This window comes from Danio aesculapii, chromosome 20, assembly GCF_903798145.1.
Source record: "Danio aesculapii chromosome 20, fDanAes4.1, whole genome shotgun sequence".
NCBI lineage: Eukaryota > Metazoa > Chordata > Actinopteri > Cypriniformes > Danionidae > Danio > Danio aesculapii.
The window spans coordinates 14,184,385-14,196,874 of NC_079454.1; positions in this window are offsets into that span (position 1 = coordinate 14,184,385).

Here is a 12,490-nt window from a genome sequence, read left to right on the forward strand (position 1 = left end):
GGTCCCCATGTATTCAGCTGCATATAAACACTAAATGTTTGCACATTTTTTTGTTACTGCAGATAGGATGCTGTTTTGTAATCAGTGTTGCTACAGCAATAAAATCGTTCTTGTGAATTCAGTATTGAATCTATATTTTATATAATGGGTTGCTCTTTGCTTCTGTCATAATTATCCAATTTTAGTTATTTTCTGGAGCAGCATTAGTAGATGATTTATTTCAGTTGGTCTCCAGTTATACTTCACAGCAAAACATTTTTTTAATCGGTATGTTTATCTTAACTCGCCCTTCACTACAGTATGTGGCCAATACATTATCTAGGTATGATTTGGACATCACTGTATGTCAGTGTAGTTCAGGTCTCACTTTTTACCATGGTCCCAATATGTAGGTATTATTTAGACATCAGTTTATTTGTGTTTATTTGTCCTGAAAAGTGATGAAATTAATGTTTGTCCTCATATGTAGGTAAAAAATCAGGTTGTGCAAAATGAGCTTGAAATGCAAATCTTAACAGATGACTGTCATAACAAGGCCATTGGCAACCTAAACCTGTTTTTAGCTTTGCTCTAGGAGCTTCAGAAAGGCATGTCCCCATTTGTGATGTATTTTTCATATGTACCAGTTTTTCACAAAAACGCGTATGTGTGTGTGTGTGTGTGTGTAAACAAATCCTCTTATGAAGTAGGTGATGAAAATCCTTATTTGAGCATTTAATCTCTGGCCTGACGTCTTTGCATTTCATTGGCCGTCCGGTGACGTGACTTCAGCTTCGAATAGTTTACAGGGAATGAATGCCTTCCACTAATGGATTGTGAAAATGCATGTTGTATGTACATACAGAACCATGCAAAATTGTAATGCCTTTTGAGACTTTTTCAAAAAAACTTTCCATAGTTCACTTTTGGTCTCTTTTAGACATGTGCTGTTATTTAGTTATTTAATATATCATGCTAATGAACATGCAAAGCATTGATATCATAGGCTCTTCAAAAAACAGTGAATATTATTTACTAAAGGGAACCTATTATGCCCCTTTTTACAAGATCTAAAATAAGGCTCTAATGTCCCTAGAGTGTGTATGTGAAGTTTAAGCTAAAAATACCTCACAAATAAGTTTTTATAACTCTTTGAAGCTGCCCCTTTTAGGCTTTGATCCAAACTGTGCTATTTTGGTGACTGTTGCTTTAAATTGAAATTTTTTTTAAAGTGAATGAGGCTACAAATGCCTATGTGTCAGCATAGTGGCATCTTGAAAAACAGGACTAATGTTATCTCTGTGAAAACTAAAAACATCAAAATAAGGCACAATCCCAATTCTTCCTCTTAGCCCTTCCCCTTCCCCCTACCCCTCATTTTGTACATTCACGTGAAGGGTTCAGGGTTTAGCTTGAAGCCATAGGGAGAAAGGAAAAGGCTATATAGCCCTGGAAACTGAAATTTTCCAGGACTACACTCAAAACCAAGGGGTACCAAAACTTCTGAGAATACACCAGCTACACCAGAATCGGTATTTATTGACCGGACACCATTGTCAATAATGATAAAAAAAAGTTTGGTATGAAGTTTTGGTATGAGGCACAATACATGTAGTTTTATTTAAATGTGTCTGCTGAGCGCTTTCCTTGGAAGGAATGGCAATAAACTTTATTTCCAATCAAGGCGCACGGCTTGCATGCAAATAGGGAGCGAAATGCGCATGGACTCACATTTTACATGCGCACCTAGTATCCAACTTTCCTGCATGCTGCGAGTGCATCACAATTCATGTAAGTAGAACTAACCAATCTGCTTCACACTTTGTATGGAATATACACATTTCAGTAATAATGGCAGACTAATTACCTCAGACAAACACAGCACATCCAAACACTGCAGTGCTTTTTAAAGCCTTAAATAAATAAAAATTTGTATCGCAACCGCAGCAATAGTTTGTCCGTTTGTCATTCTCTAAGAAAATGGTTGATGGTCACCTAGTTAGGAAAGACCCTTGTAGAGCGTGAGCACTCGCTGCGCACTTTTAACATGCTTTTAGACACAATCTGTGAACAAACTCCGGTTGGGTTTTGTCACCTCAGGTCAGAATAACACACATGAAAATGAGTGCCTTATAGCAGCAGTGAGGAGCCTGTAAATTAAAAAAAAAGTTGTAAGGATGTCGCCAGAGTGGCTTTTTGTTTTTTTTTTCTTGTGCATCCCAACCACTAGCTCCTCATCGAAAAATTTTTTTAGCATAGGGGTAATGTAGTCATCCAACTTAACAATTTGTAATTAATTGGAAGCTCTGATTTGATTGTCATAATTTGTTTTGTTGACAGAGTTTGAGGTTTACTGTATCATTATTATTCACATCCTACATATGCTGATCTACCTTAATGTTTGCTTTCATTATTTAGATTTTACACCTTACTATTACTCACACTTTGTAACATTTTATTTATCAACTTTAAGAGTCTCTTTAACACTTTTGTTTATTTTATTATAAGACATATTACAATACAATTTATTTTTTGCTGTATCGCCCAGCCCTACTACAATGACAACATGGCTGCACACGTGAATGAGGGTATGCGCAAAATATTTTTTAGCATTATTAAGAATTTTTACAAAAACAAGGGCTTTCCTCCTCTGATGATATTTATAATAGGACTGTTTTTTTGAAGTGTGATTACAAAAAATAGTATTGATTATTTTTTACGATTAGAGACTGGCATATTCACACAGGTGTCAAACAAACATGTGTTTCTAACACTTAAGCCTCATTTATATTACAAGCGACTATCACATCGGCAAAGCGACAAGTGACCGTTCATTTCAGTGGAGAGCGGACGACTTCCGGCTACCTCTGTTTTTGCAAGCAACATCGTCTGTTGGTGACCAGGTGGGCATGTTGAGCGATGCGACAATGTTAAGGAATACTTCAAATGTATGCAAATAAAGAGCGACTTGGTTGAGCGACAGCCAATAGGAGAACCAGTAGAGCTCACGTGATCCTCTCTCAGCTCCTGCAGAGGCCGATTGTATTCTCTGTGCTGTAGACCTGAGTTTGAGCGATCGCCACCCAGAGCAACAGGCAGGTACAAAGTTGCTGCTAGTGTGAATGAGGCATTATAAAAGTGATTTTTTTCATAATAGGTCCCCTTTAAACTTTTAGAGTGCTTTTTAAAAATATGCTTTTATTCACATGGTAATCTGGCCTACTCCATGATAAAATTATTGAAAATATTGACTCCAATAGTTAAAAGTTATTAAACTAAACTCACTATGAAAACTAAACTACAGAAACTTTGATTCATTTTATTAATTCCATTGGATGTATGGCTTTTTAGGATAAAATGTTATTTGCCCAATATACTACTCTTTAAAAAGCTAGAATCAAAATATTGATAAAATCGCCTTTAAAGTTCTACAGATGTTTAAGTTTGTAGTTCAAATATATCAAGGTTTCCATATATTTGATGAAAATTACAAAATATCTCAAAGGACCATGGTCTTTACTTATTATTGATCTTTACTTACTTATTTAATGTTTTTTTGACAAAAAAAATATTGATCACTCTAATTTTAGCTGCGCATTGATGGCTTTGCTCTTCAGTGTTTGGACTTTCAGCAGTGAAAATTAAGCCACACTGAACTGAACTAAACTGAACTTCAACTCTGAAAACTGGACTGACACAATTAACTAGAACATCTATGTTAAGCTGCTTTGACACAATCTATATTGTAAAAGTGCTACAGAAATAAACATGAATTGAATTGAATTTGACTCATAAATTTATTTTTGTCTGTTCTTACAAATAAGTGCAACTTAAAATTTTGTGTTCTACTTTATGGCCATTATACCATCACTTAAAGAACAAATGCAACGGTGGCCTAATTTTTACATATGATCAATAAGGTGTGTATTCATGTATTTGCATAACAGAGATGTTCTTAACACGTGTACTTGTTCTCAATGAACCGCTGGACAGGTTTTGCAGCTAGTGGAGAGAAATTGCATCAGCATTGCGGTCAGATAAAGCACAAGGCCATTCGCTTGCCCGCTCATTAAAGGCATGACACATTCAAAAATAGCGCACACTCACCCCGACACACTTTTCCTCTGACACTTTCTCTCTGTTATGCTGGTGTACACAAGCAGCACACTTGCATAAACACTTTGAGCAAATATCTAGTTAGCATCACTATGACCTACTCACTTTGAAGGGTGGAACACTTGAGTACTTGGAAGGATGCAGGGATGTAGTGGCCATTTGGAACACTATCCATGAAGTCGTTGCCACTTTAATTTGAATCAATGTTGTCTTGATTATGTAAACATCAACGTTCAGTCGTTAAAGTGCCCCATTATGCTATTTTAAAAGTTGCTCATTTTGTTTTGGAGGTCTCGTCCAATAGATTTACATTCATCTAGGGTCAAAGATACTTACTTTTTTTATAATATACAATGGCAGTATATCGAATAGTTTCTCACAGAACCTGAAATGGCTTGTTCAAACCTTTGGTTTCTCTAAACCCTGCCTTTTTAATAGTCTACTCTGCTCTGATTTATCAGATGGCACACTCTGTTGTCATTGCTTGACTGCTTACAGCACAAGTCACACTCAAAGAATCTCATAGACACACTCAAACATAGATATATGAACTGTGTGTTGGTTTTAACAAATCAGTTCCAGCCCTCGTCCTCATCCTTTGGAAGTGTATACAAATCAGATTAGCTTTTGCAGTGCAGAAAACAGCATCTTCTTGATATGTTGACAGCACAAGTTCTTCCAGTCTACGGCTACAACTATAGTGTTCGAGGTCTAAGGGTCAAAGGGGAAATTAGCCTCTTTCCCACAGTAATACTGTAAAAATTGCAGTACTGGAACAAATTATTTAATTACAAAAATGAGCTGTTCACACTCGGCAGAATTAAGCAATTTACTGGTAATGTTAAAACATTTTATTCTCAAAAACAAATTTTTGAAAAAGGGCCTGTTCACACATAATCATATTTCACATTCACAACGAAACTATGTTACTATGTTACAAAACTTTAATACATAAAGTAATAACATCTTTTGCATTAAAAAACAAATAATAAATCGTTTAACATTAAGTGCCTTTTAGATGACACTGTGTCTTTTTAATATGTCAGTTTTTAATAAAGTGTTTTATTTTTAAAAAGTAAAATAAAAAATCAGTTGAAATTAAAATAGAAAAAAACTATTTCACATTTACTATTACGCCATTCAGGATCCATGTGCAACACTGCCATCCACTGACAGGTAAAAGGTGCTGCGTTCTCTCACTTTGGTGCTAAGAAAAAAAGACGTGGCAAAAATTTTCATGAGTTTCCTCCAAATTTATCCACAACCTATTTATTTTATATATAATTCAATTCATTCAATGCGCTAACTCTTCACCACTGTTTCATCATGGCTGGGTGCTAAAATTGGTATTGATATTTATTGACCGAACACCACTATCAATAACAATAAAAAAAGTTGGGTATGAAGTTTTGGTATGACTTGCGATAGTTTTATTAAAACGTGGCTGCAGAGTGCGCGCCTTGGAATGGATGCCAATAAGTTTAATGTGTAAGTTTGGCATTTTCAATGGAGGTGCGTGACTTGCACGACGCACACATGGTGTGCAAGTGGCACACATGTGACATGTGCACATTTGCCAGGTACATCTGGTTAAATTTTTTTTTCCAAATGCCACGAGCACACCACGATTCATGTAAGTAAAACTAATCAATCTGCTTCACACTTTGTAAGGAATATACACATTTCATTAATAACGGTAGACTAATTACCTTAGACAAATACTGCGCATCCAAACACTGCAGTGCTTTTTACTTTTCTCCATAAACTTGTATCGGAGCTGCAGCAATGGTTTGTCCGTTTGTCATCCTCTGAGAAAAGGGTTGACGGTCGCCTAGATACCGAAAGAAACCACACGCTCGCACTTGTCACTTAAGGTCAAAATAACAACACATGCAAAAATGAGGGTCATATTGCAGCAGTGAGGAGTAAATAAAAAAAGATGTAAGGATGTCGCCTGATTGGCTTTTTGGTTTCTTTTCGTGTGCAACCCAGCCACTAGCACCCCATCCGAAAGATGTTTTTTGTATAGGGGTAATGTAGTCATCCAACTTCACAATTTGTAATGTTGCAGTGTATTTGAATAATGATGGCTGATTCTTTTATTTGAAAGCTCAGATTTGATTATTATAATTTGTTTTGTTGACAAAGTTTGAGCTATACTGTATCATTATTATTGACACCTTACAGATGTTGATCTACCTTAAAGTTTGCTTTGATTGTTCAGTATTTACACTTTACCACTGCACACACTCTGTAACATTTTATTTATCAAGTTTGAGTCTCTTTAACACGTTTATTTTATTATAAAGAGATCAGATATTTTGTTTAAATATTTTAGTTTTTGACTATTAAAACTATTTGCCTTAGTAATGTTGGTAAATTAAAATAGTGGTTAAATAACAAAAAAATCCTAATATACCTATATTCGATAATTATCGATACTGAATTATATAAAACATAATATGGTGATAATTTTTTTTTGCAATATCGCCCAGCCCTATTCTGAGTCGTCCCCTGTTTTTGCAAATAATAGCACAACAGTGAGGATGTCAAGTAAGACATAACTTGTGCTTCAGTATGAGGTGAAAGTATAAATCAGGCTTAAATAGAATGGTAAAAGTAATGCAAAAATACATACGATTAACGACGACATCACTTACATTTTAGGAAAATTAGGAATTTGTTTAGAAACAATTTTTTTTGTCTCAGAAAGAGAACATGTACATGAAAAAGAGGACATATGGTCACTCTAACCAATGATTTTCAGGAAAAGTCTGTATGTGTGAAAGGTACTATAATGTTTGTATAGGCAAGCAAGTCAAAACCATAGACTGGATTTACACAAAATTGTTACAAATGTACATACATTTGTGCAGGACTTTGACTAGAATTGCTGACAACATGTTTCCAGCAGTTAAGAACTGAAGTTTTGGGAATCAGTAACTCTATTTATTGTACAGTACATCTTTAAACAGCTGCTATACATTACATAAAAAACTTTAAGAATGCCAATCGGTCTCTCTAAATCTATATTTTGTTTAAAAAATAATACGTTAAATTAGTACTCTTTTATTTTTAAGGTAAACATTTGCTATTTGAGTAGCTTGATTGGAGAATTGCATTATAGTACAAAATAGTGAATTCTTAAATTCAATTCTAGGAAACAAACAGATTGTTAAATGTGTACTGTGAACAACTTTTATTTAACATAAATGGTCATACTTTATTTTGATTGTCCGTTTGTTGAATTTAAGTTACATTGCATCTACATGCCAACTAATTCTCATTAGATTATAAGTAGACTGTTAGATGTACTTGCAAACTTTCTTATAGTCAGTTAAATGTCTGTTGATGGAGCACTATCAACAGATATTAAGCAGACAGTCTACTAATAATCAAATAAACCAACAAAATAAAGTGTTACCATATAAATATTAATATGTTTTTTTCAGAAATTATTTTCTTCATGTCATGGAAAAAATAAAGTTTAGGGTTTAACAACTTTATTAATCCCACCAGGGGCAATTAGATTAGGGTAATAGCATTTCATGATACAACGAATAATAATAATACAAGTGACCGCTTGACAACTATATATTTAATCGTCATTTCTTGCCACTCTTATTTAATTAATGAATAAGTAATACATAACTGCAAGTAATAAATATATTAATAATATTATAATGAAGTAGGTTTATTGTTGCGTCAAATGCCAGTCTTATATGATTCTCATAAAGGAAGGACAGTTTATATATAATGCTGAAAGGTGACCTGCATGTGTGTGTGTGTTTATGTGTGTGCACAATTGTTTAACCCCTACAGCATCACAGCTACGGGGGAGGAGTGTCACAATTACTTTCGCCACAGTGGGCTGACTGACAGATTGCATCCGTTTTATTTAAGTCTCTCTGATTGGTCGATATGATCTCCTGATACCCGTGGACTGCAGGACCTATGTCACACCATATGACGTGTGAAAATCACACATGCATTTACAAGCACATAAACATTATCAATACAATCCATAGCAGTATGAATAATACCTAGAAAAGCCGATGCTAGCAGCATCTGGGTAAGCAAATGATTGCACACTACTGAAATACATAACAAATACGTCAATATGATACAAATTGAAGCCCGTTTGTGGGCTTGACCATAATGTAAGTGATTTGAGAATCTCTCCAAACAGAAAATCCCATAAAAAAAAGCAGCTTTCCCAACCACCATGTTGCTTTTCTTTCAGCAGCCTTTTGCAGTCTCTTTCAAGTAACCCTAATATGATGGTGGAAATGTTATTTGTCCAAATTCTCTGCTTTTTATGGCACTGGCAATAAGTGTGTTTGTGTGTCTGTGCCGGCAATCCCATTTGAATTTGTGCTGGCCGGTGCACTGGCATATGTGTGTGCGTTTGCCCTAAAGTCGTTGTGGTTGGATGCCGTCCTTTTAACTTAATGAGAGTATGTTCTGTATGTCTCACTGGGGCACAAATACACGTTGTACAGACAGAGCAGCATATCATTACAAATCGCTTCTGAAAAGCCCAAACCAGACCCAGACGTGCACACCCACGCTCGCTTAACTCTACACACACCACAAGCTGCGTCTCTTCCTCTCGTGCGCAGATACTTGCCCTCAGATACACACCCTTCCATTTTTAATAGACACACGGACGCACATACATGCTATTAACTTGATGGCTTTCATATGCAGCACTTAGATGCAGACTTTTTGCAGGGATATAACCATTTTAACCATTGTCCTTGTGCTAAAGTACAGCATGTTCATTTGGGAATAATGTGGTGGTTCTAAATGGGATTCTCACCCTTTTTCTTTTTTGGCCTGAAAGAGTCATTCGACCATGTTAGCAGCTCTGAGTAAGCAGTCTTAAAGGGATAGCTCATCCAAAAGTATACTTCTGCTATTATTTACTCACCCTCATGGCTTTCTTTTTTTCTGTAGAGCACAAAATGAGCCAAGCTAATCTTTTCTGTGCAATTAGAGTGTGTGAATATTCGCTGGAACATTAAGAAGACTTGGATAACAGTGCACAAGTTCTGTGGACTATTTTTAGGGTTCTCCAATTGTCTCTCAACTATGTGTGTATGTGGCAAATGTTCTGTAATGCTGGTCTTTTGCATATTTTCATATTTTTAATACATACACAATGTTCATTTATGAGAATCATTCATTCATTCATTTTCCTTTAGCTTAGTCCCTGATTTATCATGGGTCTCCACGGTGGAATGAACCGCCAACTATTCCAGCATATGTTTTAAGCAGTGGATGCCCTTCCAGTCCCAACACAGTACTGGAAAATGCTTATACACTCTTATACTTTCACACTTACTCTGTGACCAATTTACTTAATCCATTTCACTTATACCACATGTCTTTGGATTGTGGGGAAAACCAGAGCACGCGGAGGAAACCCACGCAAACACGAGGATAACATGCAAACTCCACACAGAAACACCAGCTGGCCCAGCCAGGACTCTATGGAGCCAGATCAGTCTCAAACATAATACATTTACAAAATAAAATTGGTAAATACACAAATCCAATTCGTAAATTCAAAACATGAATTAGATTTGTATATTTATGAATTGTGTTTTGAGCTTACTAATTGGATTTGTTTATTTACACATTGTAAGTTCAAAACACAATTCGTAAATGCACAAATCCAATTCATGAATTAAAAACACAACTTGTAATTTTACAAATCCAATTTGTAAATTCAAAACAGTTCATAAATATGCAAATCCAAGTCGCAAATCAAAAACACAGATAAATATCCGATTTGTAAATTAAAAACACAATTCGTAAATTTAAAACAGTTTGTAAATACACAAATCCAATTCGTAAATTCAAAACACAATTCATAAATATGCAAATCCAATTCATAAATTTAAAGCACAGTTAATAAATTTAAAACACAATTCATATATATGCAAATCCAATTTGTAATTCAAAAAACAATACATAAATATGCAAATCCAGTTTGTGAATACACAAATCCAATTCATAAATATGCAGCACATAGTTTGTAAATTCAAAAACCAAATACATGTACACATTCAATTAATTTAAGGAAATAATTATGATTTTTACTTGTGAATTCAATTTGATTTACAAATTGAATTTGCATATTTATGAACTGTGTTTTGCATTTACGAATTGGATTTGTATATTTATGAAATGTGTTTTAAATTCACGAATTGGATTTATCTATTTACGAATTGTGTTTTGAACTTACCCAATTCGTAAGTTCAAAACGCAACTCATAAATATACAAATACAAATTGTGTTTTGGATTTACAAATTAGATTTGAGGATTTATCAATTTTATTTTGCAAATGTATTATTTTTGAGAATGATCTTGCTCCATAGGACTCAAACCAGCTACCTTCTTTTTGTAAGGCAACAGTGCTAACCGAGTCACCGTGCCACTTTTTTATCTTCTATTATTAAACACAAATATTTCTTATTAGTTGTCTTTGCTGTTGAAGCCAACCTGTCCTGCAGCCTATATAACTATAGGTTTTTTTGTCACTTTTCTTAAGTACAACCCAATGGACCATTGCTTTTTTTTATATAATAATGCAAATTATTTGAATATTTGATGTTTGATTAGTAGGCTTTTTACATTAACCATGTTACCATTTGCCTAGAGTTAATACATTCTGGTTTAACTGTGAGTCTGATAAATGTGCATGTTAAATAGAAGGCAAAATAAAGTCAGTGATTGTACATGATGCAGACCACTGAACTGTATGAACATGCCCTGCACTACTTTGAACAACATTATTGGTTGTCTGAAACTTTGGCTCATTCATCATCTAAAAATACTGTACAAATATAAAATCTTTTTTGTGGGATAATTGCTCATGAATGTGTTACTGATACACAGGGTACTCTATAGCTGCTTATTTCCACACTGTGTTAAATCAGACAATTAGATAGATAATTCTTCGCCCTTAATTTTTCTGATGAACGGTAACATCTAATAAATCACATGCAAGATGTTTGCCTTGTGGAATGCTATTTAATAAAATGAGTCAATCTAATAAAAAGTAATCAAGTTTTTATTGGCCCCAGATGATATGGCCTTCTCCACACTCTTTCCAGAGTGATTCGTTTGCTTGTTTGCATTCAGCTGCTTTTATTGCGACCAAATAGTTTTTATTTCAGAAATAGCAGTCGCTGGTTATGCTTAATTATAAAGAATTTAGCAAGTACTGATCCAGTAATGAAAAAATCCAATGTCCGAGCCAAGTTTGTCATGCAGGCATGTAGCTAGCACGAGTCAGCATTTTTTTCTGGATATATATGAAGCTGAAATTCTTGAAGCTAATGCCAAGAGTTTGGCAAGACGAGAAGATGGGTAGGTCTAAAGATGAATAATGACAAGGGAATTTATGTTGCTATAAATTAGATTTTAATAGGTGCAATGCAACAGCTTAGTGCATTTTGAAATTATATATACAGTAGTGTACACAGCTACAGCTTATTTTTCCAGGTCTATTACACTTTAATTTTTCAGATCACCAGATTTCAGATTTACAAATATCAAAGATAACACAAGTAAAGATATCTGTTTTGAAATGATGGTTTTTATTATCAAGGGAAAACAAAATAAAAAACTACATAGCCCTGTGTAAAATAAGTGTCCCTCGTTAAACCATAACTCTGAGTTCAAATTCTCTTGCCACACCGCATGATTTCCGACATACTGTACCTATTCATAATCAAGAAATCAATTAAATTGGACCTGCCTGACAAAGTGAAGTAGACCAAAAGATCCTCTAAAGCTAGACACCATGCAGAAAAACTAATTAGAATGAAAATAATTAAGATTTACCAGTCTGGAAAAGGTTATCAAGCCGTTTCTAAAGCTTTGGGATTGCAGCAAACCACAGTGTGAACCATTATCTACAAATGGCAAAAATGACCGGCTAAAATTAGGCCAAGTGCACAGCAACAACTCATAGAAGAGGTCACAAAAGACCCCACAACAGCATCCGAAGATCTTTAAGTCTTAGTTAAGGTGAGTGTTCATGACTCCACCATAAGAAAGAGACTGGGAAAAAATGGTTTGCATGACAGAGTCACAGATCACTGTTGCGCAAAAAGAACAAAGGCTCATCTCAGTTTTGCCTGAAAACACTTTAAAGGTTCCCAATACTTTTGGGAATGTACTCTGTGGACTGATGAGACAAAAGTTGAACTTTTTGGAAGCTGTGTGTCCCATTATGTGTCGCATAAAAGTAACTCTGCATTTCTGAAAAAGAACACCATTTAGTCATTCATTTTCTTTTTGGCTTAGCCTCTTTATTAATTAGGGGTTGCCACAGTGGAATGAACCGCCAAGATATACTGGTCATTTACTGTGACCTTT